Genomic DNA, 22,932 nt, shown 5'->3' with positions numbered 1-22,932 from the left:
GTGGGTCAGATGGGCCGGCCTGGCTGAGGCGCCGTGTTCAAGGTCTGTGCAGATCTGGACATGCGTGGGGACTATTTTTTCATTTTCAGTTATGATCGTAATATCCTTTGGAGATAACTTCCAGCAGATTGTTAAAATCATGGGCCAATCAGCCCTCGCTGCACGGTGCTCAGGGGTTACGATGCTGGGGGACAGGATTCACATCAGGGTCGCCCTGTCACAATAACTCTCCTTTTCAGTGGCTTTTTTCCTGCAAACTAAACAAACGGATTAGGGGCCACACATTCAGACCACAGGCTGCTGGCCCTGCTGCCTGGGTCAGCACAGACCTCCCAGTGTGCTCACAGGCTCACCCTGGGTTCTCCCAGGGGTTAAGTGAATCTGCTGTTTCAGAAAGTGGTAAACAGACAAGGCCGAGAAGGCCAGGAGGGTCATGCTCCTCGCCCTGGGGCAGGAAGTCCTCCGGGGCTCACGCTGACCACCAGCCTCCATCTGACCCCTGGTCCCCCCATCCTCTGTGTGTCTCTGGCCCTGCAGCTGGCCCTGCACAGCACAGGCAGGCACCAGGCACCAACCGTCCCAGCGGCTGCACCGCCCGTGTGGGGCCCCCTATGAGGTCATCTTAAAAGGTTCATAATGTTAGGCAGATTTATGTATCTCAAATATGCGCAAAGGAGGAAATTAAAGGATGAAAAGCCTTAAATTCTCCTGGTTCCTAAAATATTCTGATACTGCTTTCCAGAGAAGACACACCTAAGTTAATAAGCACCGTGAATATATTCAACATAGACAATAAAGAACAGAACACAAATTAAATTGATAATATTTTTGATCATTGATTAAAATTTTTTGCTAGTGAAAGATGGTGAAACCCACAAGTCATTGCATTTACCCAGGCTGAGGATGGGTGCCTTTTCCACACCATTAATTCATGCGGCCATTTGAGGGGAATAGTGACGGTATAAGTTATTACATTAAAATTAAATCATAAAATTAGCAATCAGATTCAGGAAGCTTAAAGGCCGAGAGGCTAGACCCAGATTGCAGGGCCAGGACACCTCACTGGGCCACAGGAAACTCTCGTTATCTGACTGCATCCGACGCGTAAAAATGGCATCAGACCTAAAATGTTCGACCTAATAAAGTGTCTAGCAGGGCCTCCCTGGTAGCGCAGGGGTTAAAAACAGTGCTGTCACTCTATTGCCAGTCACTACAGCACGAGTTCAATCCACGGCCGGCCAGGGAGCTACCCACAGGGCGCAGCAGACCTCTCCTGTCTCCCTGCTGCTCCCCTCAGCAGTGGATTTCAGGGAATCCACCTGTTCTGCTCCCCACTCTCTCTGGTGGGTCTCTCACCCCCTGTACCTCTGGCCTACACCCCCAGTTCTTGTATGCATGAATAAATGAGTCTTTTTTTAATAAAAAAAAAAAAGCATCCTGCAACCCCAAGATAAAAAATCTAAAAGTCTATGTTCAAAAATCGCAACACGAGAAACTCTTTCCGGGGTAAAGTTGCAGACTCCTAGCAACGGCCTCACTGGGACCGACCCCCTGCAGATTGAAGTCATGTTTGGGTAGCCAGGTGTCCTGGGAGCTGAGGGGCAGAGCCGGGCGCCCCAGTTGCTGAGGGGCAGAATTGGGTACCCCGGGAGCCGAGAGGCAGAGTGGACAGTGGAGGCGGGAGAGCTGTGGCCCAGGGCAGCACCCAGCCGTCCTGTGGACAAGCGAGGAGAGAGGGCTGCAGGCTCAGAGGCTGCGGGGACAGGGACACACAGCTGGATGGATGAAGATGGGAGGGCAGAGGCGCGAGGGGGCCCCGGACTCTGGCCTCGCCCAGGACCGTGAAAGGACACCGTCCCCAAGCCCTGCTGAGGCTGCAGAGCCGTCCCTGAAGCAGACTGAGCTGGATCTTGGCCCCTTGCTGCTTGTGCAGAAAGCAAACATCGGCGTCTGGAGAACCTCGCAGGGCCCAGAATCACGATACCTAGAAAACCCCGAGCAACTCACCCATGGCGGGACAGGAGATGCGCGTGCGGAGGGAGGCCGGGCCGCTGGGCCCACGGGCTGGGCGCACAGTCATGGCTGGGCGCAGGGAGCAGCAGGAGACAGTCTGACGCAGAGATGACGGCAGTTCAGACGCCGAAGCGGAGAAATCGGATCTAAAACAAGAGCCAAGAGTGCATCTTAGGAAAAACGTAATGTCTGAAACTTAGACGATGGATCTGCTTATCGCTGGTTTGGAGACGATAAAAAAAAAGTCTGTGAACTTGAAACGAGATCAGTGGAAAGTTTCCAACCTGGAAACCGGAGAGAGAAGACACTGAGGAGAAATAAACAAATACAGCCTCAAAATATGTAACACGTGCGCCTGGACCCCCCGCAGGGAGCGGGCGGGAGCAATACGCAGCGAGTCCAGGGCGGCAGGAAACTCACCAGATCTGGCGGAAGTCAAGAAGGTGTAGGTTCAGGATCTCAGCCAACGCCAGGATGGATGCGAGGCCAGTCCCAGGGGTCAGTCAGTGGATCAGGTCTCTGAAAAGCAAAGAGAACTTTGGAGGCAGGTCCAGAGGGAAACGGCACACGGCGTGGGGAGGCACGGGAGGCGATGGGGCAGTCCATTCCAGTGGAAATACGTTCAGGGATGAAGGCGACAAGCTCCAGATACGAGAGGCCCAGAGGTGCAGGCCAGAGCTTCACCCCAGGAAGTGAGGGCGGGTTGTTGGGAAAAGAGCTCCTGAACAAACTCCACAGACAGGTTTCATGGGCCCCGCCCGCACCCCGGACCAGAGAGATCCAGGACCCCAAGGACTGCAGATCCCCAACATCCTCACCCCCAAAGGTGCTGCTGGGACTGGGTGCAGCTAAGCAGCCAGCATTGGCATAACCAGACTGTGGGCCGGGGGCCTTGGCTTTTCACCGGCTCTCAGCGGCTACTGGGGTTCTCTCTCTCTCCCTGAATCATTCCTTTCTTCATTTCCCCTTGTGTAAATAAACCCTGTAGTGACCTTTCTGTGTGTGCCTGCGGCTGAGTCTCCTAAGTCCCTTCTAAGCGCGGGTGAGGACCACAGTCAGGCCACCCATTTCACATTGGGGCTGCGGGGACAGGATGGAGCCTCAGGCACGAACCCAGAGGGCGTGGGGTGGACACCAAGGCCCACAGGCGCACGTGAAAGAGACGACACCCCAACTCAAGGGTGCGTGCATCGGTGTGCACGAAGGCATCTCCACCGTGAGGTGTTTCCATAACCCGTGTGTCCTGAGTGAGGCCTAGCCCACTGCACGGGGGCTTCACCCAGAGTCTGTTATGGCACAACTGGAGAGGGCAGCGTTTGCAGAAGGCCCAGCCCAGTTGGATTAAAGGAGAAAGTGTCTTCAGGTCTAGCTTTTGCATCCTTGTCTCCGGAGTAGATTGCTGAATGATGATGTATCCAGGCTCTTTGCTGGTTCCAATGCAAAACACTTCGCATCTGCATGTGAAAACCAAATGACATAAATAAGGCTGGGCCACTTGAAAATCAGAGGCTGAAGCTTCACCAGCATGGCAGGGACACCCTGGAGGAAGGACCAGGGGCGGGAAAGAGACACCAGCACCCTCACTGGCGTTTCCCGCAGCCCCGCGGACCTGCGAGCTTCCTCGGCTGCTGTGGTTCCAGGCTCCGAGAGCTCTGGTTAAGGAGCAGTTAAGGGGACGGACGGCAGGGCCCGAGCGCGGCACCAGGCTCTGGGGAGCACCTCGCCGCCACCTCGGCCCCTGCGCAGCTCCAGACGTGTCCTGTGCTGGGGAGGGAGGCGGCCATGGTCAGGGCGCAGGGCAGGCTCCCAGGCCTCTCTCCTGCCCCGGGGGTGGGGTCTCAGTGCCCTCTTGGCTGCCACCAGGCGTCCAGCTGGGTGGTGCCTGCGCAGCCTGGGGTCTGCAGGATCTGCTGCTTGTTTGTCCTGAGGGAGGTGCCTGGGCTCCCTCTGGTCTGGGTGAGGCCAAGTGTGGTGGGTGGTTTGGAGTCTGATCGGGAACCCGCATTCTGAATCCCTCTCTCCTCTTCTGAATCCTGTCTCCCCCCCTACTTTGAGCCTCTTGACCAGGAAAGCGCCTGGAGCACCCAGTCTGGAGCCTGGGCCTTCATGCTCGGTGCTGGGGCTCGGGAAGGGGCCAGGCGGTCCTCCCTACTCACCCGGCCGTGGTGCTCCATGCTGCTGCATCAGCGGGGGTCCGGCTGGGACAACCCCAGGTCTCAGCTCAACAAAGTGAGCTTGTCCTGCAGCCCTAAACACGCTTCTTTATGACGCAAATATTAGCCGGGCGCTGTGCTCTCCAGCATACACCAGGGTCTGCAGATCAATGTGCACGCCCAAAGCACAATTTTCATCACCTGCTACTTCAAATGCACTTAAAATGCTTGTGGTCTGCTCTCACCCGGCACCCAGCCGTCTCTAATTTGCGACGCCCTCCAAAACTGGTAAGATCCAAGTTTCACTGCGATGCTCACCACGCCCCCTCACGGAAAGCCTTTTGCTGGCGGGCAGCGGCCTTCTCCAGAGGCCTGTGCGTGAAGCCGGCATACGCGCCGCCTTCGTCGGGTCTCACTTCCACTGTACGTTCTAGAGGAGAAAGGCGTCCCGAGGCCGACCTCCAAGCCCTCGCCAAGAACCCGCCCAGGCCATAACTCTGCCCGCTGGCGGAGCAGGGCAGCACACGAAGGGGACTGGGCCCGAGGGACAGTCTCTGGAGGTCAGAAGAGGCTTCCCGCACGGGGTGGGGCCTGCTCTGCCCTCCTCTCCCACCCGCATTTCCTGGGCCTTCTTGCTGCCACAAGCCAGGAGGCAAAGCTGCAGCCCCTGTGAGGATTATCTCAGAGGGCAGAGGAGAGGCCTGGGTGAGCGCAGGGCTTTGTCCCTTGGCTTTGGCGAGCGGATTCGCCTGCTGGGAACCGCTGTTAGGTGAACGGGACTGGGGCGCAGAGCCCAGTGCCCCAGCCCTTGGGGGCGTGTGAGAGGCGCGTCTGTCCTTGGCGATGCCCAGGGCTGGCTCCTGGCAGGACACAGAAAGGGCCGCTCCGGCGATGGCACAGGGAACGCAGGCCACAGGGAGGGCCCCCCCGGGGAAGGCAGCTCCTGGGACCCCTGGGCTGGGTCTCCTCAGGAACCACCTGCGCTGGACGTCACAGTCCCCAGCACACGAGCCCTCAGCAGCCTGTAGGGCGCTTGGGGGACACGGCAACCTGGACTTACAGAGGAGCCTGCTCATTGTTTTCAGGGAATTGGAAATTGAGGGGTGCACAGGCAGCCCAGTGCACTTCTGAACCCCAGATTTTGCAAGTGTTTCTTGGGTTGGCAACCGAAGAATCTGGCGACACTGTAGAGACAGGGAGAGCAGCAGCTCGGCTGCCCTCCTCGCCCGCCCGGTGGCTGCAGCGGGGCCGGCCGTGGGGTGGAGCTGCCCACGGGGCTTCTTAATCTAATCAGGAAACGACACTGAGCGATGGCTCTTAATCAGCGGCCTCTTCGCCTGCATCTGGGGACGCGCGCCTGCGCGGTGGGGGCCATGCGCGGCCTCCAACAGCCTCCTCTTCGCGGTGGGGGGGGGGGCTCTGTCAGCTGGAGGGGATGCTGCCCGGCACCTCCGGTCTGTGTGGCAAGGTCCGGAGGCCTGCAGGGCGAGGGCCCTGCATTCTGGGTGGCTCGGTGGAGGGGGGTCTTGGGGGGTGGGTAGAGGCTGTCAGAGCTGCCAGGCCCGGAGCGCCCCCCACCGGAGGTCGGCGGACCCAGGCCTACCACCTGTTTCTGCAGGCAGGTGCCCGCAGCCCCACACCCTCTGTGCTAAACAGGAGCATGTAAAAAATAAAAAAGAACACCCCGGAACCGCCCTCCACCAGCCAGGCGCTTCCTGACCTCGGCCCACCCTCTCTGAGGGCTGAGGTCCCCCAGGGTTCCTCTAGAGGAGTCCACCAAAGCCTGCGGCGGGAAACAGGTGGGGGGCGGCTGGCGGGGCGGGCGGTGGGTGTGAGCCTCGCTCTGACCTGGTTTAAGGCCCCTCTCGGGAGCCGGACTCAGCATTTGGCACCCGCTGAGACGCAGCTGGGGGAGCCGGGCAAGCCCCGTGGCTGGGGTGAGGCGCGACCCTGGCTCCCTTCAGTTTGGGCCAAGGGTGACCTGGTCAGCTCCTGGCCCGGTGTCCCTGCTGGGCGGCAAGGATGTGAGGCCGCAGGGGCCCATCGGCACTAAGGCCCATCCGCTCCTGGGGAAGACGGCCGTGGAAGGACCAGGCTGTGCCCTTCGGCCTTCAAGCGCCCCAGCCGCTGGGAGAAAATGGCAGGCCGGGCAGGAGGGCGGAGGGCCAGCGAGGAGAGGCCAGGACCGGCCAGGCCGAGGGCCGGCAGTGAACAGCAGGCCCTGAGCTGAGCCGGCTTGTCCACCCCCGGCGGCGCTGCTCCTCCACCACGCCCTGCTCACGGAGCCTGTGAGGGCACATGGGCCCTCGGTGGGCCTCATAGCCCCTCAGCTGCGGGAGCCGGGGCACACCTGAGCCGCGTGTGTGCAACGTGTTGTGCGTGTGGACTGTGTGTATGTGCACTGTGTGTGGATTTTGTGTGTGTATTATGTTTGTGTAATGTGCGTGCAGAGGCATAAGTACCGCTGCAAACACACACTGCACCGTCTCCCTCAGGTCCTGCATCTCCTCGAGGGGCTCCGCCCCGCGTCCACTCCTCTTCGGCCACGCCGGGCTCTGACCAGGCAGAGCGTGGGGACAGCCACGTCTTCTGTCCCAGCACCGTCCACCAATTCTCCAGGCGCTGCAGAGGCTGGCGCAATCCCCTGAGTCATCCAGGCACAGGGAACCCGCGTTTGCTGGGGTGGGGGGGACACCAGCAGGACCCTCCATTCCGTCTGTCTGCCCGTCAGTCACGCTGGTCAGGAGTCGCTCACTCGCCGTCTTCATGGTGCTCTGAGACATCATTCAGTATTTTTTTGACGCAGTGAGGAAAAATGAGCTCCGATTCCTTTTGTTCCTCTGGCAGCTCTGCCAGCAGCGTGGGAAGGCCGTGGTGTGGCTTCCAGGCCATGGCTCACACCCAGCGGCCCCGGGTCGCCAGCTCCTCTCCTCCCTGAGCTGAGCTTCCCTTTCTGACACTCCCGTGTGCCGGGCAGCCAGCCGCCCAACCTGCCACCTACCGAGCACCCAGAGGGAAGGCGAGACCCGCTGGCTGGCGGCTGGTCTGGGCACAGTGAGAACCTGCCTGTTCCGGGGCTGGGTGCTCGCCACATGCGCCCACTGCCAGGGTGCTGGGAAGCCAGGGGTGTTCGGCATTTCACAGAGGAGGAAGAGATGTGTGTTATGCTTTGTCTGTCCTGAAACCGGGGAAACCCGACTGACCTGTTTGCCTGACTCCGCCCCTACAGCCCACAGGGAAGAAGGTCCTCACCAGCTCACCCACTCAGCCCGCCCTCTGCCAGGGAGAGCCCTCTGCCTGGAGAGCGGGAGGCCTTTCCAGGCCTCCCAGGGGAACGTTCAGTCAGGTCAGATCCACGCCCAGATTCCAGGGAATGCACTTGAATTTGTTGACGTGCTCAGACATTGGTAGGGGACGTAACACATTGGGCACGGAACCTGCGCTTTCAACCCACAGGCAGCAGAGCCTGGTGGGACAGGACAGGGCAGATGCTGCGGCAGGGAGGGAGACGGCCCAGCAGGCTGCAGGGTCACCTCAACTACTGCAGCCCCTGACGTGTGGGGAGTGTGTGGAAGAAGAGGCCGAGGCCGCGCGGCTCGCCAACACGGTGCAGCCACGAGGTGGCTGGGCCTGGACCGCGCAGGACGCTGGATGCTGGACTCGGGGGGGCTGGCTGGGGCGACTCCACCCCGAACGAGATGGGACACGGCAGCATCTGCCTCACCGTGCTCTGGAACGCCCGTGCCCCAGTTGCCTGCGCCTTCAGAGCTCGCGTGCTTAGTAGTTTAATGATGTTCACAATTGTGAAATTCCGGCTCCAGAAAATGTACAGACGCATGTGGCGTCACGTCATATTAAAAAGTCTTTAGTATTTTACTCTCAGCTCACAAGGTCAGCCCTGAAGAGCGGTGCTCGTCGAGCCAGCCAATGAGCGCGGACGCCAGTGTCCTGCTGGCCCCAGAGGGCCTGTGTCCAGGTGACGCGCCCTGTGCTCCACAGGCCAGGCACTAGGCTGCTGCGGGAAGCCTCCTCCAGCCAGCGGGATGCTCCCTCTGAGCCTCCAGGGGGGCAGCTTCCTGGGCTTGCCAGAACTCAGCCCCGTGAACCATGGAGCTCTGTGAGGCTGGCGCTGGGGCAGTTCAGGGGCACCCACCTGGCCGTGCCAGCATGGAAAGTGAGTCCACCGAGCAGTGAATTCCAGGACCCAGTTCTGGTTTCAGGGAGAAGGCTGACCCACTGCTGTGCCAGCATACCTGCCTGAGCACACATGCCCAAGCGCACCTGTCCTAGCACACCTGCCAGAGCACACCTGCCTGAGCACACCTGTCTGAGCACACCTGCCCGAGCACATCTGTCCTAGCATACCTGGCAGAGTGCACCTGCCTGAGTACACCTGTCCTAGCACACCTGGGGCACTCAGGCTTCACACCTTCACAACCTGCCTCCAGGTGGACAACACCATGTCTTGGGAGGGGCAGCCCATGGCGACTCTGCCAAAGCTTACCCATCGCCCTGGACCGTGGGGCTGGGGCGTGGGTGGGTGGGAGGGCAAAGCGGATGGAGCTGGAGGAGTCTGTCATCTGCTCTGCTCTCCACCCCAGACACAGTGTCTCCAGGGTGCACGTTTAAGAAATATTTGTAAAATGAGTGTGTCTTAGTAGAGAGAAATATTTATTCAAAGCCCAATTTGTTCCGGTGGGCTATTTACAATACAGGACAAACAGCCAAAACATAAACTATGAATGAAATGAGATGCTCAGCACGAGCTCTGAGCGGCACCTGGGAGGGGGCGGCACGGGCTGAGCTTCGCCAGGTTGTGACTTGGGCTGCACAGCGGTGGGGGGACAGTGACTGCTACGGCGCTGGGCGATTAAAGTGGTGGAGATGCTGAGCTGCGCATTACGTGTTTTTACCACATGAACCATTTCACGAAACATAAACATCTGCAGAGTGAAGCTAAAATATAAACCCTGGTGAATTAACCAAACAAAGCCAGAGATGGCCCAGGAAGCGGAGGCAGGCCCCTCCGGCGCGGACTCCAGGCCTACGAGGTGGCTTCTGGGGAAGCTGTGTCTACTCAATGGCCTGAGGAGCGAGGAGGACCCCGAAGCTGCAAGCCCCTCACCCCCAAGCCTGTCTTGACATCCCCTGAGGGCCCCAGACAGAACAGAACCACCAGGCTCAGACTCCTGGACCCAGGCCGCGCCTCCTGGCTAGTGTGGCCACGAGTAGGGGCTTTTGTGCAGTGAGACCTGTTCTATAGCAACAGCACAGAGAAGACATTTCCCATCATAAAGCTCGCTTCACGTATAGACGCCTGGTGTCACGTTCACCTTGGCCCGTGCCCACCGGCTCCCGCGTCTGTGGTAATGGCACCATTGGCGGAAGCTCCTAGTGCCGGCGGCCTGGGCCCTGGCAGGACACCCAGGGGGCTCGACCGCCGACAGCATCAGCAGAGACTCCGGGCTTGGCTGGGCCGTGCCCTGGCCCCTGGCCCGGGCAGCAGACGCTCCTGTGCTGACACGGGGGCTCCGTGCCGCCCTGAGCCCATGACCATGTGCTCCTCGGGACCCTGGGCTATGGTAGGACGGGAGGTGGGGGGCTCAGGGCCTGTATCAGCATTTCCTGCTAAAATAACCCAAATATCTTGGAAAGTGACACAAAGATACCACATCTCCACTGACCTGTTGTATCACCCTCCCTCTCCTGTTCCGCCTGGAGCTCATGGGGAAAACACCTCTGTACTGTAAGGGAGTGAAGTCAGATCATAAATCTTCTACACCTGCTAAATTCAGACTGTGATTAAATAGCCAAACAGATTCCCCTCGCTGGATATGCAAGAAGAAAGCAAGGCAAGGATCTCTGCAAAAATAAACGGGAAGGTCTGAGCCGTCCAGAGCCCCACCCAGCCAGGAGGCCGCCCCGAGGCCACGCAGGCCACTGCGGGCAGCATGTGGGTCTCCTCCAAGGCGCTGGTGCTCCCCATGCACGACCCCGACTGTGCCAAGGCAGACCTGCTCCCTTGAGGCTGCGGCCAAGGCCACAGCAAGTGCCAGACGGCGTCCCTGAGGGCAGCGGCCCCTCGAGGCCCTGCTGGCTCTCTCAGGTGGTCACCCATCATGCTTGCTCCCACCACCGGCCACAGCTGGGCTGGGTCAGCAGAAGCGAGGGCAGCAGAGCAGGGGACACTCAGAGCACAGGCTCGGTCTCTGGCGCGCAGAGGCAGGCTGTGGGTAAGCAGGCAGCCCCGGTCACGCTCACTGTGGAGGGACGGGCCTCAGCGCTCGGGACTTCTCCACTCTCCCCCACCCCAGCCCAGCTTCCTCTCCTAGAACCAGGCAGCCTGCAAGCAGCAGGGAGCAAGGACACTGGACGGGGTGCTCAGCAGGGCCACAGCTGGGGCAGGTGAGCTGGACGGAGCCCCCCGCGGAGGCCCTGCCTGAATGGGGCCTGGGGCTGGGCATGAGGGGGGGGGAGCTCGGCCCCATGTGCCCAGAGGGTGTCTCAGCCCCCAAAGCTAGGCAGGGCATGCCCTGAGGACGCAGCGGCTCAAGAGGGTTGGCCGGATGAGTCAACGGCGCCAGCAGCAGGAGTGGTTTTCTCACCATTGGGGAGACAGAGGCAGAAATGACGCAAGAGCATCCAGGGAGCTCCGTGGTGGGGCTGGCTAGAGGGGGCAGCTCACTGGGCTCCAGGACCAGGAGTCGCAGGATGCTGGGCCTCTGGTGTCACCTGCCTTTGTCCCTTCCAGGGGGGGGACAGGGATGCCGGATGAGGGGCACAACCAGCGCCAGCGAGACGCCACCTGCAGCTCCTTGACAGGGCTCAGGGGGGCTGAAGCCAGAGGCACAAGGAGCCTCGTCCACCAGGACCCTCGGGAGCACCAGGGGGAGGCACAGGGCCTGCTGGCCACCGTCCACCCCAGGGGTACTGAGGCGCTAGTCTAGCCCCTCGGAAGCGTCAAGGGCCCGAGTTCAAGGACGGCCCCGCGTGGCCCTTGGGCTCCAGCAGACAAGGGCCCTGGGGCCCTGGGTGGACCCCGCTGCTCCCTCTGGTGGGTGGTGCCATGGGGGTGCCTGTGGTGGCCTGGGCGGCACCTGCCGGAGTCCGAGAGCTTCACACCTTTCAGCACCCACAGACCCTTTGGATCAGCCCCTCTCACGGCACAGTCTGTGATTCTCCCGCTTCAGAGAGTGTGATTATTCCGATTGCTCTTATAATCTCTGGGTTTTAATAGGCGTCACAGATTCCAGCACCCCAGAGAATTTCTATAGAGTTCAATTATTTTTCGAGTTCATTTTCTGGCTCGCCGTGATGTGTTTGCCCACTGCGCCCGGGGACCTTAGGATAATGCAGAAAATCAATTGTTTAATAAATGGGAGGAAGGCGAGCCCCGCCGACGCCTCTCGCGCTGGCCCCAAACCACGCCCGGAGGCCTGTTTCACAGTGAAATCAGACGACATTAACATTCTATTCCGGTACCCCCCAAAGTCACTGAGCCCCCAAAGCGATTAGCCACAAAGAATTTTTAATTAGTTTGATGAAATCTGCCTTTTAAGCAGTTGTAAACGTGGAGATCCAGAAAATGATCTGTTGTTTTCCTCTTAAAAAAAAAAAAAAAGGAAGCAACAGGGACCCTGCGGGATGAGGCGGCTCGGCTCTCTGCCCGGCCGTGGCCTCAGACTGCACCCCTGGCTCCCACCCCGCCCGCCGCCGAGGGGCTGGCGCTGGGGCGCACGTTGCTTCATGGAAGCATCAGCGCTTCACAGAACACGGCCGACGTGCCGGAGACGGGGCTGGCAGCAGGGCCCTGGGGACTGACCGCACGTGGGCGGAAACCACAGCGTGGGGGCTGCGGGCGCGCCTGGTGACGGTTCTCTGCCCAACAAGACCGGGCTCCCTCGGGATGCCTGCCTTGCCCCTGCATGCCATCCGCCGCCCCACGCACCCGGTCTCCCGGGCCACCCGCCGGGCGCGCGTCCCCCCGCAGTGCCGGGCGTCTGGCACCTGCCTAACTGAGGGACAAGACGGCTCTGGCTGGCTGCCTGGGGCGCCCGCGGGGAGGGTTGGCAGGTTGGGTGGCTCAGCCCCCAGTCTGTCCCGAAGCCCCAGGCGGCGCCAGACCAGATGGGACCAGCACCGCCCGGGGTCACTCCCCGCAGGCTTCTAGGGGCGGGGCTGGCTTCTACGTGTCCCCGACTACCCCAGGGTCTCCAGGGCACTTGTGTAGGTGACTGTGCTGCTGACTCCCAGCTGAGGTCTGGGGGCACACTGAAGGCTGAAACCCACGCTGGACACCGGGAGGTAACGGGACCGATTCAGCTGACAGGCAGGTGGGGGCGTCTCCCCCAGGCTGGCGATGCGCCCATAGGCCGTGCCCACCCTCCACGGGCAGCTCCTGACCCCACAGCAGCCGGCGCCTCCCACTGGTCACCTTGCACAGAGCCCCCTCGGCCTGGGCCCCGGGCTGGTCGCGAATTCTTTGAATTCACAGGAAGCGGCTTGCACCCGCACCTGCACCTCGCAGAGCCTCATGCAGAACCCAGACCCCGGTCTCTGCTCGCCTCCCGGGGCCCGGGGCCATGGCGGCGTCCTGCCCAGTGTCCCTTCCCATATTCCGCAAACATGCTCTGTGCTGTACTCTCAGGGGCCCGCCCCACAGCACCTCGTCACACCTCCCATCTAGTAAACTGCCTGTGAACTCGGCTTGTGCGGCAACTCGGCCCCGGGCCACGTTCCTGCACTGGTCCTGGGGTCTGCGGGGCTGAGCTGGTGGGTCCCATGGTGTGGGGCCCCTCGCAGCCTCAGCTCTTGCTGCTCTCATCTGCACTGGGGACCCCTTCTCTGGGGTACCTCCACCCCCTTCATTCTGGAGCGGCGTCAGGCCGCACCCTCCCTGCCGTCAGCGCTTGGCTAATAATAAGAATACCCCTCACACGGAGCCCTGGGATCGGGGCGGGGGTCAGACGGTGGGATGGGGTCACCCCTTCCTTCCACAGGCTCGACTGTGAGGGCAGGAACCAGGGTTTCTCCTCTGAGGTCCCTGGGGGGACCCACCTGTGGGCGTGAGAAAGAGACGATGGTGGCGACTGGACTGAGAGCTTCCAGATCAAGCCGAGCCTGAGCTGTCCACTCCTGATTTCTCAGCCCCACAAGCCCACATGTTATTGTTTTATTATTGTTATTTTTCTTTACCACAGGCGTCGGGTTACACCTACGCGATAACCTAATACAGAAGTCTGCTCAACTTCCCATGAACAAGTGAGGGCGTCTCCATCTCATTTTTCAGGAGCAGGTATCCTGATCACAACCGGGGAGCATCTTCATGACATGGTAACCCCGCCCCGAAGGGAACCGGGGGTCACAGTGTCTGCGGGCACATTTCTCCCACAAGGACATTCCCCGTGGATGGTCTCACCCCACAGGCCAGTCCTGTAAGAGCTTCGAGTCTCACCCTGAGGCTAGTCAGGGGCTGGGTCACATGTGATGAGCCCTGAGGGCTTGATTTCAAAGGCACCTTGTGCCCCCCCGCGTGATGGACACTCACCCCGAGTTCGCGCTGCTCTCCCCGGGCCTTCGTTTTCACGTGGCAGTGAAAAGCTTCATGGTGTCTGTTGCCGTTCTTCAACATGAAATGTAAGTTGACTTTAAGAGCATGAACCTTGCTTCAGGGAAGGGCCATAAATGTCCACTGAGATTTAGAGGTAGCTGACGGAAGTCTCTGCCGAGTTTGGGGCTCGGATCCAGGCGCCCACAGAGGTGGCAGCTGGGCGAAGCGCAAACCAAAGGCATGAGAAGGTCACATGGGGTCACGGGGAAGGTCGCAGAGGTGGTGCCTGGGCCTCAGACGGAGGGACGAGCCACGGTCCACGCAGGTGCAGGCTGGGACAGCCCCGCGGAGCCGCCAGCAGGGCCCCTGCAGCCTGAGCCTCCTGGGGCCACGGGATTCTTCCTTCTGGCAAGGGCCCTCCTCCTCCTCCACACGAGCTGCCCCCTCGGCCCCTCTGCGGTGCCCTGCCCGCTGTCACTCATGCACAGGGATCCAGGCTCCCTGCTCCATGCTGCCCGGCCCTTCCCCTGAGCCCCTGTCCAGGCAGCCTCGGCAGCACCCACCCTGAGCTGCAGCCACAGCTGCCCCTGCACCTGCAAGGTGGCCTCCTGAGGTTCACAGCAGCGAAGCTGCCACCGGACAACTTCACTTCCAGAACATTCTCTCCACCTCGCACCATCAGCTTCAAGCCTCGCCTCGCCAGAGCCCACCACGCCCTTCCTCTGTGCTATGCCCCCTGTGGTCACCCTCTCCCCCTGGGTGCCTTCTCCTGGGCCACCGTCACCCCCTCATTCTGCAGCCACGAGGGAACCTCCCCACGGAGCCTGGCTGCCCGCAGTTGCGCCCAGAGCCGCCTTCCTTAGTCTCAGCCAGCACCTCTCAAACCTTAACGGGCAAAACACAAAAGGCCCCCCACACCCAGGGGAGCTCCTGACACCCCGAATGTGGCCCTGGGCTGTGCTGCGTGTAGGTGCTGCTCCGGGAGAGCCAGCTTCGCCGCGGGGAGAAGCCGGACGCGCCGACGACTGCAGCCCTGTCCCCCACAGACCGACAGGTGCCCGCCATCACTCCCGCCCCTGGCCTCGCTGAGCGTCAGCAAGAAGCAAAGCAGCACGGCAGGGATTCGAGAAGCAGCATCCGTCAACACCGCTGGCGCCCCTGGCCTCGGCGCCTGGCCTCCCACCCCAGCCTCCCGCCCCGGCCTCGGCATCCTCTGCTGTTTTCTACACCAGGTACACAAACAAAATGGGCCCGTCTGTCCCCATCGGGAGCCTCTGAAACGCTTCAAGCCAGCCTGGGGTGTCCGAGGCCCCTTGGCCGCGCCCTCCTCTGGGGCCAGCCCATCCGCGCGGCTGGCTGCAGCACACACCCTGGAGCGGCTGTGGCTTGGGAGCGGCACAGGAAGAGGCCTGCGCCCCCCTCGTGCAGCCGGGCGGGCAGGAGCCTCGCAGACTCCCTGGGGCTGCGGGTGAGCAGCCCTGAGTGCTGCACTGAGCACTGCTTTGCATGTCAAAGACGGCCTCCACCTTTGTCTGGAAAAACACCTGATTTTCACACCAATACAGAAAGGACTGAGCCGGCCAGAATGTGGGGCTGCCCTGGGTCCAACAGGCCTCGGTGAAACTGCAGACGCGCAGATGCCATCGCCAGGCAGTTCACGAGCCAGAGCCGCCTTGATTTTGTCATTATTTTTCACACAAAGGCAACTTTGATGGGATTTCACTGTACAGCAGGCAAAGGAGCAGGTAAAGCAAAGCCTGGAGCCTCATCCCACAGAATCCTGCTCCCACACCAGGGTCCCCGGGGCTGCTCCTGACAGCGGCAGGCCTGAGCCCCAGCACCATGCCCCACCCCGCCCGCAAGCTGCACCTGCTCCTCTGACCAGGGCCGAGAGGCCGCAGCCCAGAAGCCGGGAGAACAGGGGCCCCACCCACCTGGGCCGCAGCACTTCCTGAAAAGCTGCTCACAGTGACCTTCGGGGTCCCTCCGATGCCCAGTCCGCTGCTCCGAGATCTCCACCCCGCCTCGCCCCAGCTCCCTTCAGGGCTCCCACACCCTCCCACCCTCGGTTCCCCCTGGGCCCTGCTGTCGGCCTGTCAACCAGATGTCTGGGTGCTGTCGTCTAACATCCGAGCAGCTAATCTCTGGGTTTTTATGAGCATGGGGTGAGCCTGCGGATGAAGCCCCTGCTGCGTGGACGGGCCACACGGTGCAGCCGCTGCTCCATGTGCATTGGTCTCAGATCCTCACAGGGTTCCAGCCACTTAGGAGACAAGACGAGCAGCTGGTCGGGGCCGATTACGCTGGCAACACAGGTGGCCCAGGCCCGGGCCTGGCCAGGCACAAGTGTGGTGCCAGGAGCAGACCCTCAGCTGTGAGCCCCACGCTCAGAGCTGCCTGCCTGGCCGCTCAGCCCCTCGTCCATCCATGGCCACCACGCCCACCAGCGCTCAGCAGGCAGCTCTGTGCCCCCAGCGCACCCACCACGGGGGGAGACCACAGCTGGCGAAGGCTGTGCCCTGCCACTGCCTTTCTATGGGGGCCACTCTGGCCCTTGGAGATGAGCAGGGAAGCTGTGCCCACGGAGGGGCCGCCGGGAAAGGTGGCTGGCGCGGGGCTCAGGAAATCAGTAGGGTGGCTGCCCGCTCCCCCTCACTACCAGCCAGAGCAGCAGTCATGGCACCGAGCGCCGTGGAGGCTGGGAAGGCCACGGCACTCACCCTGACTTTCACAAATGACCTGCAAGGGGCGCCCCTAGGGAGGGCCGGGGGGAGGGCAGGGGACTCGCGTCATCACCCTGAGATGAGTGTGGCTGAGAAGTGGGGCGTGGCTTCTGCTGGGGCTGCAGTGTGGGGGTGTGGGCTCTTGGTGGACGGCAGGCTGCAGGGTCTGACCTTCCCTCTGAGCACTGCTGGTGAGGCGGGAGCTGAGGGACACGCTGAGGGGCAGTCCCGGACTGTCGCTGGGACTCAGGCGTGAGCGCCAGGGCTGAGGCTGCAGGTCGAGCAGAAGCCATCGGTGCCCACCTCGGGGTCACCAGTCTCCTGTCCTCTGTGCTCTTGGGACCTCCAAGCCAGGATGAGAGCTGCGGCTCGGCGCCTCACAAAGGGCCAGTCTCACCGCCCCTCAGGACACTGGTCAGTCGCTGCCTGGCCCTGGCTGGCAGGAGCAACTGTCAGACGCAGATGCTGCCTCTCCAGGGCGGATTGGCGAGCGGCTTAACGGGAACCAGAAGGAAAAGCGAGTTGGCCTAACTGGAGTGAATTAACACGATGGCGCCTCCTCTGCCCCCAGGGCCAAAGGCTTCTCAGCTTTGTGAGCACAGCTCGCACCAGACTCCCGGCCTGCGCCTTGGCATCTGGGCTGTGGCAGGACGACTGTCCACACCCCGGGACCGTGGGCGGCTCCCGACCGGCACCACGGGCCCAAACAGCAGGGACGTGACGTCGGCGCGCCCCCCGCGAGAAGGGCCTCCGTGCCGGGCAGGGCCAGGCAGGGGACCTGGGGGCACCACGGAGCTGAGGCCGGAGCAGGAGGCGGGTGAAAAATGGAGAGCTCCAGGAGACCAACCAGGTCGGAAATTTGCAGGAATAACAGAGACTTTACTGACCATAAAAATCAAAATTCATGAGGCGGCTGAAAGTGCTTCTCAGGGAAGACGCTTGGAGTCAAATTACTGAGCCTGGAGCTCCAAGTGGGGCCAGCCAGGGTCCCCCGGCTCTTGCCGCCTCCGCAGGGGTGTGGCTGCCGCCTCGGGGACCGGGGCCACGTGCTCCAGTGCCAGCCCCGCCTCTGCCCACTCACCCAAGGCGCCCCAGCACCTCTGACCTCTGCACGGACAGCCCCTGGCCCCTCTAGTCGGGAGCTCCTCTGAACCAGGCACCTGGCCGCAGGCTCCTGGCTGGGGTGGCACGGCCGGCCTGGGCCCGGACCCCCTGCTCCCCACGGCAGGCGGAGGGTGCTCTCTCCACGAGGGTCGTCTCAGAGGGGAGTCCTGTCTCTCCCGACTCTCCGCAGCGCCAGCGACACTGCCCAAGACGGACCCCCCGTGTGAGGAGTGAGGGTGCTGAGCCGCCTGGCAGGAGAGGGCACAGACGCCGAGCCCGCCCCACAGCCTCCTCCTCCTGGGCCCGAACGGTGATTTCAGTCTGTGGCCGTGCCAGCTCCCAAGTGCCATGGGCCGCGATAAGCTTTATTTAATTGGTAAAATCCTACAGGATTCGGGGGAAGTCACCATTTGGCGACCACCGTGAATGCAGCTGTTGGAAGGAAACAGTGGCGGGGTAACCGCGCCCCGCAGGCGTCCCCGCAGGCGCCCGGCAGGACCGGGCTGGCCGGGCGTCCTGGGCAGCTCCCAGCAGCAGCGGCGGTTTCTGCAGGAAGAAGCAGAGCCCCGGCCCTTCACCGCTACCTGTAGCGCCGGCCGCGCTGTGGGTCCCCTCCCTCGTGCGGGCTGGACGCTGCGGCGCCGCGGGGCAGCAGGGCCTGTGACGGGCCACTGGCCACGCACTGTGGGGCTCAGGCCACGCTTGCCCCAGAGGCCTGGGCCTGTGCAGACACCTGGATGCGCTGCCACTCCTGCCCCTGGTCCCCCCTGGCCCATCTGCAGGGACACCCTGGGGGCCCGGCCCACGGCCCCGCCAGCCGCTGTTCTCTCAGTCGCTCGGCCCCTCAGCCTCTTGATCCCACATCCCGCAGATGGAAGACAGGAGCCAGGTGGGGGCTTCCGGGCAGCCACAGCCTCGGCCAAGGCCCTCTTCACCCGATGCTCCGTTCACCGTATGTGGCGTGTGAGACGCTGAGACCTGCTGCCACACCTCGACAGCTGGGGAGGAAGGTGCAGCAGAGACTGGGCTGCAGGCCCTCCCGCAGGCCCTCGCCCCGGGGTGGGGTGTGCCAGGACAGCTCTGGGAGGGGGTCAGCCCTGCCCTCTCGTCCTGGGGTTCAGAGCGTCCTGCCCCCCAGCCCCATGCAGCCCCTGGCAGAGCCGGGAGGGGCGCCCTAGCAACGAGACACCTGTGCCCTGGCGCAGATGACATCACAGCATTCACATGAGCAGCAGATGGGGTGACACGCGTTCGTTGCCAATTCTGGCGGAATTTCAACCAATTACATGGACCTGAAATGTTTGGTCTTCCGTTGCCCGACTTCTGAGAAGTCCCCTTCACTGATGCCTGTGCTGACAAACCTGCTTCTCAAAACCCCTCCCGGCTCAGCCCCCTCAGGGCTCACACCCCGCCCTGTCCGGAGCCCCTACCTCTTCCCAGATCCTCTCCGGTTTCACGACGAGCTCCTCCCGGCTCCGTGACACCGGCTGGAGCACGTCTTGCCCTGTCGTTCACGTGTGGAGCTGGCCTGTACCACCGGGGTCAGTGCGGGCCCAGCACGGGGAAGGTTCCGGGCCTGTCAGGGGCACAGCTGACAAACACGTGTGCACATGCTTGGCCCTCTGCGTGTGGGAACACAGACACACGTGAGCGTGCGCATGTGCGAACGTGGTGCCCAAGGGCAGTGCACACACCTGAGCAAGCGTGCGAGTGTGCGTGCGAGACTGTGCGGGTGGGGGTGCGGGGAGGTGCGCGTGCAGACCCAGGCGTGTTGGGAGCCCCCACCCGAGGCCGCCGCTGTCAGGAGCTGTGGCTGCTCAGACTCCCCCACGGTGACCAGAGCTGCAGAGGCTGCGAGGGCGTTCACAGAGCGTCCCCGCGCCCTCCTCAGCCACCCGGGCTGGTTCCGCTCTGGCCCCGGCCTCCCTGCGCTGCTGCAAAGAGCAGAAGGTGGCACAGAGGGGCCCGGGCACTGGTGCCAGGATGAGCAGCCGCCACGCTACGAGGAAGCAGCGGCCCTGCCAGACAAAGGCCGTGAGAGAGAGGCCCGGACCACTTCCCCGGCGGCGCCCCCGCCCGCCACGCTTGCCAGGGCCATGTGGGCACCTCTCTGGGCACCACGGGCTGCAGCTGCCTGCGCTCAGTGAACCTGAGTCCCGCCAGGCAGTCGCCCCTCCTTGGCGAGACCCGTCACCCCTCGACCAACAAGACGGTGCGCCCCCACCTCAGCCCCCCCCGACGGAACCACGTCAGCGCTGACTGGGGGTCTGGCCCCGCCAAAGGCCTAGACCCCCTTCCCTTGTGCAGAAGGGAGCCCCCTTCTTCTGCTGAGGTCAGGGTGTCCCCAGCACACACAGGGACCTGCAGCGGCTCTCCTGCCGCAGGCGGCCTCTCCTGGAGGGGGCGCTGGGGTGGGCCCTGCCTGTGGGGTAGGCGACCCCGCGCCTGGCGCTCGTGGCCCGGGTCTGGGCGGGCCCAGGGCGTGGCGCTGGCACAGAGGGGCCCCCTGGGCACAGGGTGGGAATGGCCTAGCTGTGTTCCCTGCGCCCAGCCCACCATCTCTGGTGCCTCTTCCCAAACAGCCCAGCCCGCTAGCCCAGAAATGGCGTCGGGGGCCCTGACCACACACGCTTGGTGCTGCTCGGGACGCGGACACAGCAGCGGTGTCTCGGCGCTGCCGGCGCTTAGGTGCTGGCCTTTCCCTTCCACGTGCAAAGGACACACACGCGAGTCTGGGAAGGGAAGCCCTGAAGTCTGGAAACAGCGTCCAGCAACGTCAGTCACCCTTGGTCACTGAGTGCCGCCGCGGGCGCCCTCCGCTGCCCTCACAGTGGCCGGCCAGAAGTCCCGGCTTCTCGCCTGTGGACAGGGCGCACACGGCCGAGTGCGGCGATAATGGTGGAGCTGCGACAAGCGCGTGGGCCGGTGGGGCGGGCGGCCCTCAGGAGCTGGTGCCGCGCGGGCTTGGGGACGGGACCAGCGAGAGGTGCGTGTCACCGTCCTCCCGTCTGATCTCACACTTGCTGGGGCGTCCCCAAAGCCGGGCGAGCGGTCAGCGTCAGCCGCCCCATGTCCTGCTGCAGGGTCCCCTGTGCCCACACTGCCCCCCTGGAGCCATGGATCTCAGCCGCCCTCTCCGGGGCTGGCGGCCGAGGAGGCTGCCCCGCGGGCAGGAAGGGCCGTCGCAGGCCTGGCCGCACCCAGGAGCCGCCTGCCCGGGAGCACGGACGTCTGCGGGTGCCCGGGGCCTCTGCTTCCCTCCCTCCCCCCTAACCCGCATCAGACGGGGGGCGACTTAGGAGCAGCCCGGATACCCCAACCACCTGGGGACAAGCCCGGAAACAGCAGCTCCCTTGTGTGAGCTGAGGACACGGGAGAGCGCCCGGCACAGGCGCACGGCCAAGCCCGCCCGCAGCACAGCACAAGCCGCGCCCGACACCACGACCCAACGACGAGTCTTAGTAGAAGTCCCAACGCCCAGAACGGCTGAGACTCGCGGCACCCGTGTCCGTGCTGCTGGCGTGGGGCGCCTGACGTCACGCGGGGACCGACGTCACCCGGTGTGTGTGCGTGTGCATGCGTGCAGCGGTTGACGTCACACAGGGGCCTGGCATCACGCGGGGTGTGTACGGCCTGACGTCACCGGAGCTGCCAGTGGAGAATGAGCCTGGAAGCAGCACTTGAGCGAGTCACACAGTCATGGTCAGCTACGTGGAAAATCACAGCTAAGGAAAAGCCCCTCCCTGGCCGGGCGCAGTGTCTGTCGGGCGGGCTGTGCGCGGCTGGAGGCTGCAGGGCGGACTCCGCTGGCTGTGGGGGCCGGCGCCCTCACGAGGACTCGAAGCCCCTGACACGGTTCCTGCGGCTTCCTTCCCATTAGGGGGCAGAGGGCGGCCCGCGGCAGAGGCTGCGCGCGGTTATGAAAGAGACAATTATGCGGCCGCCACCATCCCGATGCGGGTTTCTGAGCCAACAAGGCCCCTTTGTCTGGTCGTCAACATGGTCCCTTCCGAGAACCAGCAGGGCCCGGCCGCGTCCTCTGTGCCGGGAAAGCCCCTTCCTCTCCGCTCGCTGGCCGAGCTGCGCCCCTGCACGCTCAGTGTCCTCGCCGTGGACGGCCCCTCCCCGCGTGGACAGAGCCCGCACTGGTCCTGCCTGCCCTCGGCTCTCCAGAAGGGCAGCAAGGGGCCCCGGCCTGCAGGGCCCAAACACTCCTCAGCTGAGCCCTGAAGCGCGGAGCAGGAAGGCGGTTGCAGATCCCCTGTGAATTCTCTGGGCCAGCGGGTTCAGGCTGCTCCGCTGAGACTCGCTCGCAGCCTCGTCCCCTAGGCTCCTGGCCTGCTCTTCGGGGCCCGGGGCCGCCTTCGGGGTCAGACGGCCAATGTGGCAGCCGGAGCCCCCCTGTGCAGGCCGAGGGCTTGCTTCGAGGTCTCTATACACACTCGCGTGCACGCGTACATGTAACACCACAGGGACACGAGGGACACGGGTCCAGGCGCTTGTCGGGCCACATAGGAGCCCCAGGGGCACTGGCCGCTGACCAGGCCCGTCCGAGCAGGCCCCTGCGCTCACTGCAGACTCGGAGCCGATACCGATGCCTCTGAACATCCCTCCCTGGCTGTACCCCCTCCTGGACCGTGAGTGGGGATTGCTGCAGGGCCCCTAGATCACAGCGAGACCAGCCCAGCCCCAGACCAAGTGAGCCCCGGCGGGCAGAGCCACTGAAGGTGGAGCCCCACACCCGGTCCCAGCGCAGGCCTCAGCACCTCGGGGCACGTTCCCCTCATACATGCGGGACTCTGCGGGTCAGCGGGAGGGCCAGGGAGGGTGGATGTGGGTCTGCACCTGCTGTGAACAGCTGTCCACGGCGCTCCCCTCCAGGCGCACTTGGCCCTCGCTGGACTGGCCAGGCAGCCTGCGCCTGCCTCGGGGCACCAGAGCCAGAGCCAGCCGCTGGATCATGTCCCAGCTGCTAATCCAATTTGCGGATTTTTGAACATCAGCAGCCTCCTGGCCCCCCACAGCTTCTTGCCTGCGGAGCATTTACATGCTTGTTAGCACCTCCCCAGGGGGGGGCCATTACCCTCCACTCAGGGCCACCCTCCCTGCCCTGCGGGGTGCAGCTGTGGGAGGGGAGACCCGAGGCCCCGCTCCTGTGCCCCAGACGCCATCCGGACCCCACCCCCACGCAGGGCCAGGCGGGCAGCCCAGGGAGGACACCTATGTGCACGTCAGCCTTTCTAAAATAATTACCAGCTGAAATGACTTTATCTTATATTTATAATCTGCTACGTCTGATGAATCTCCTAACAGTTTATTTTGAGATCCTTATGAGAAAATTCTTATTTTAATTTTGAAGGAAAAATGCATACGCAACCGAGGCACACAA

Source organism: Talpa occidentalis, unplaced genomic scaffold (genome assembly GCF_014898055.3).
Source record: "Talpa occidentalis isolate TD23 unplaced genomic scaffold, MPIMG_talOcc4v2.1 talOcc4.10, whole genome shotgun sequence".
Lineage (NCBI taxonomy): Eukaryota > Metazoa > Chordata > Mammalia > Eulipotyphla > Talpidae > Talpa > Talpa occidentalis.
The sequence above is the reverse complement of the archived record's forward strand: the minus strand, read 5'-3'. Positions refer to the sequence as shown.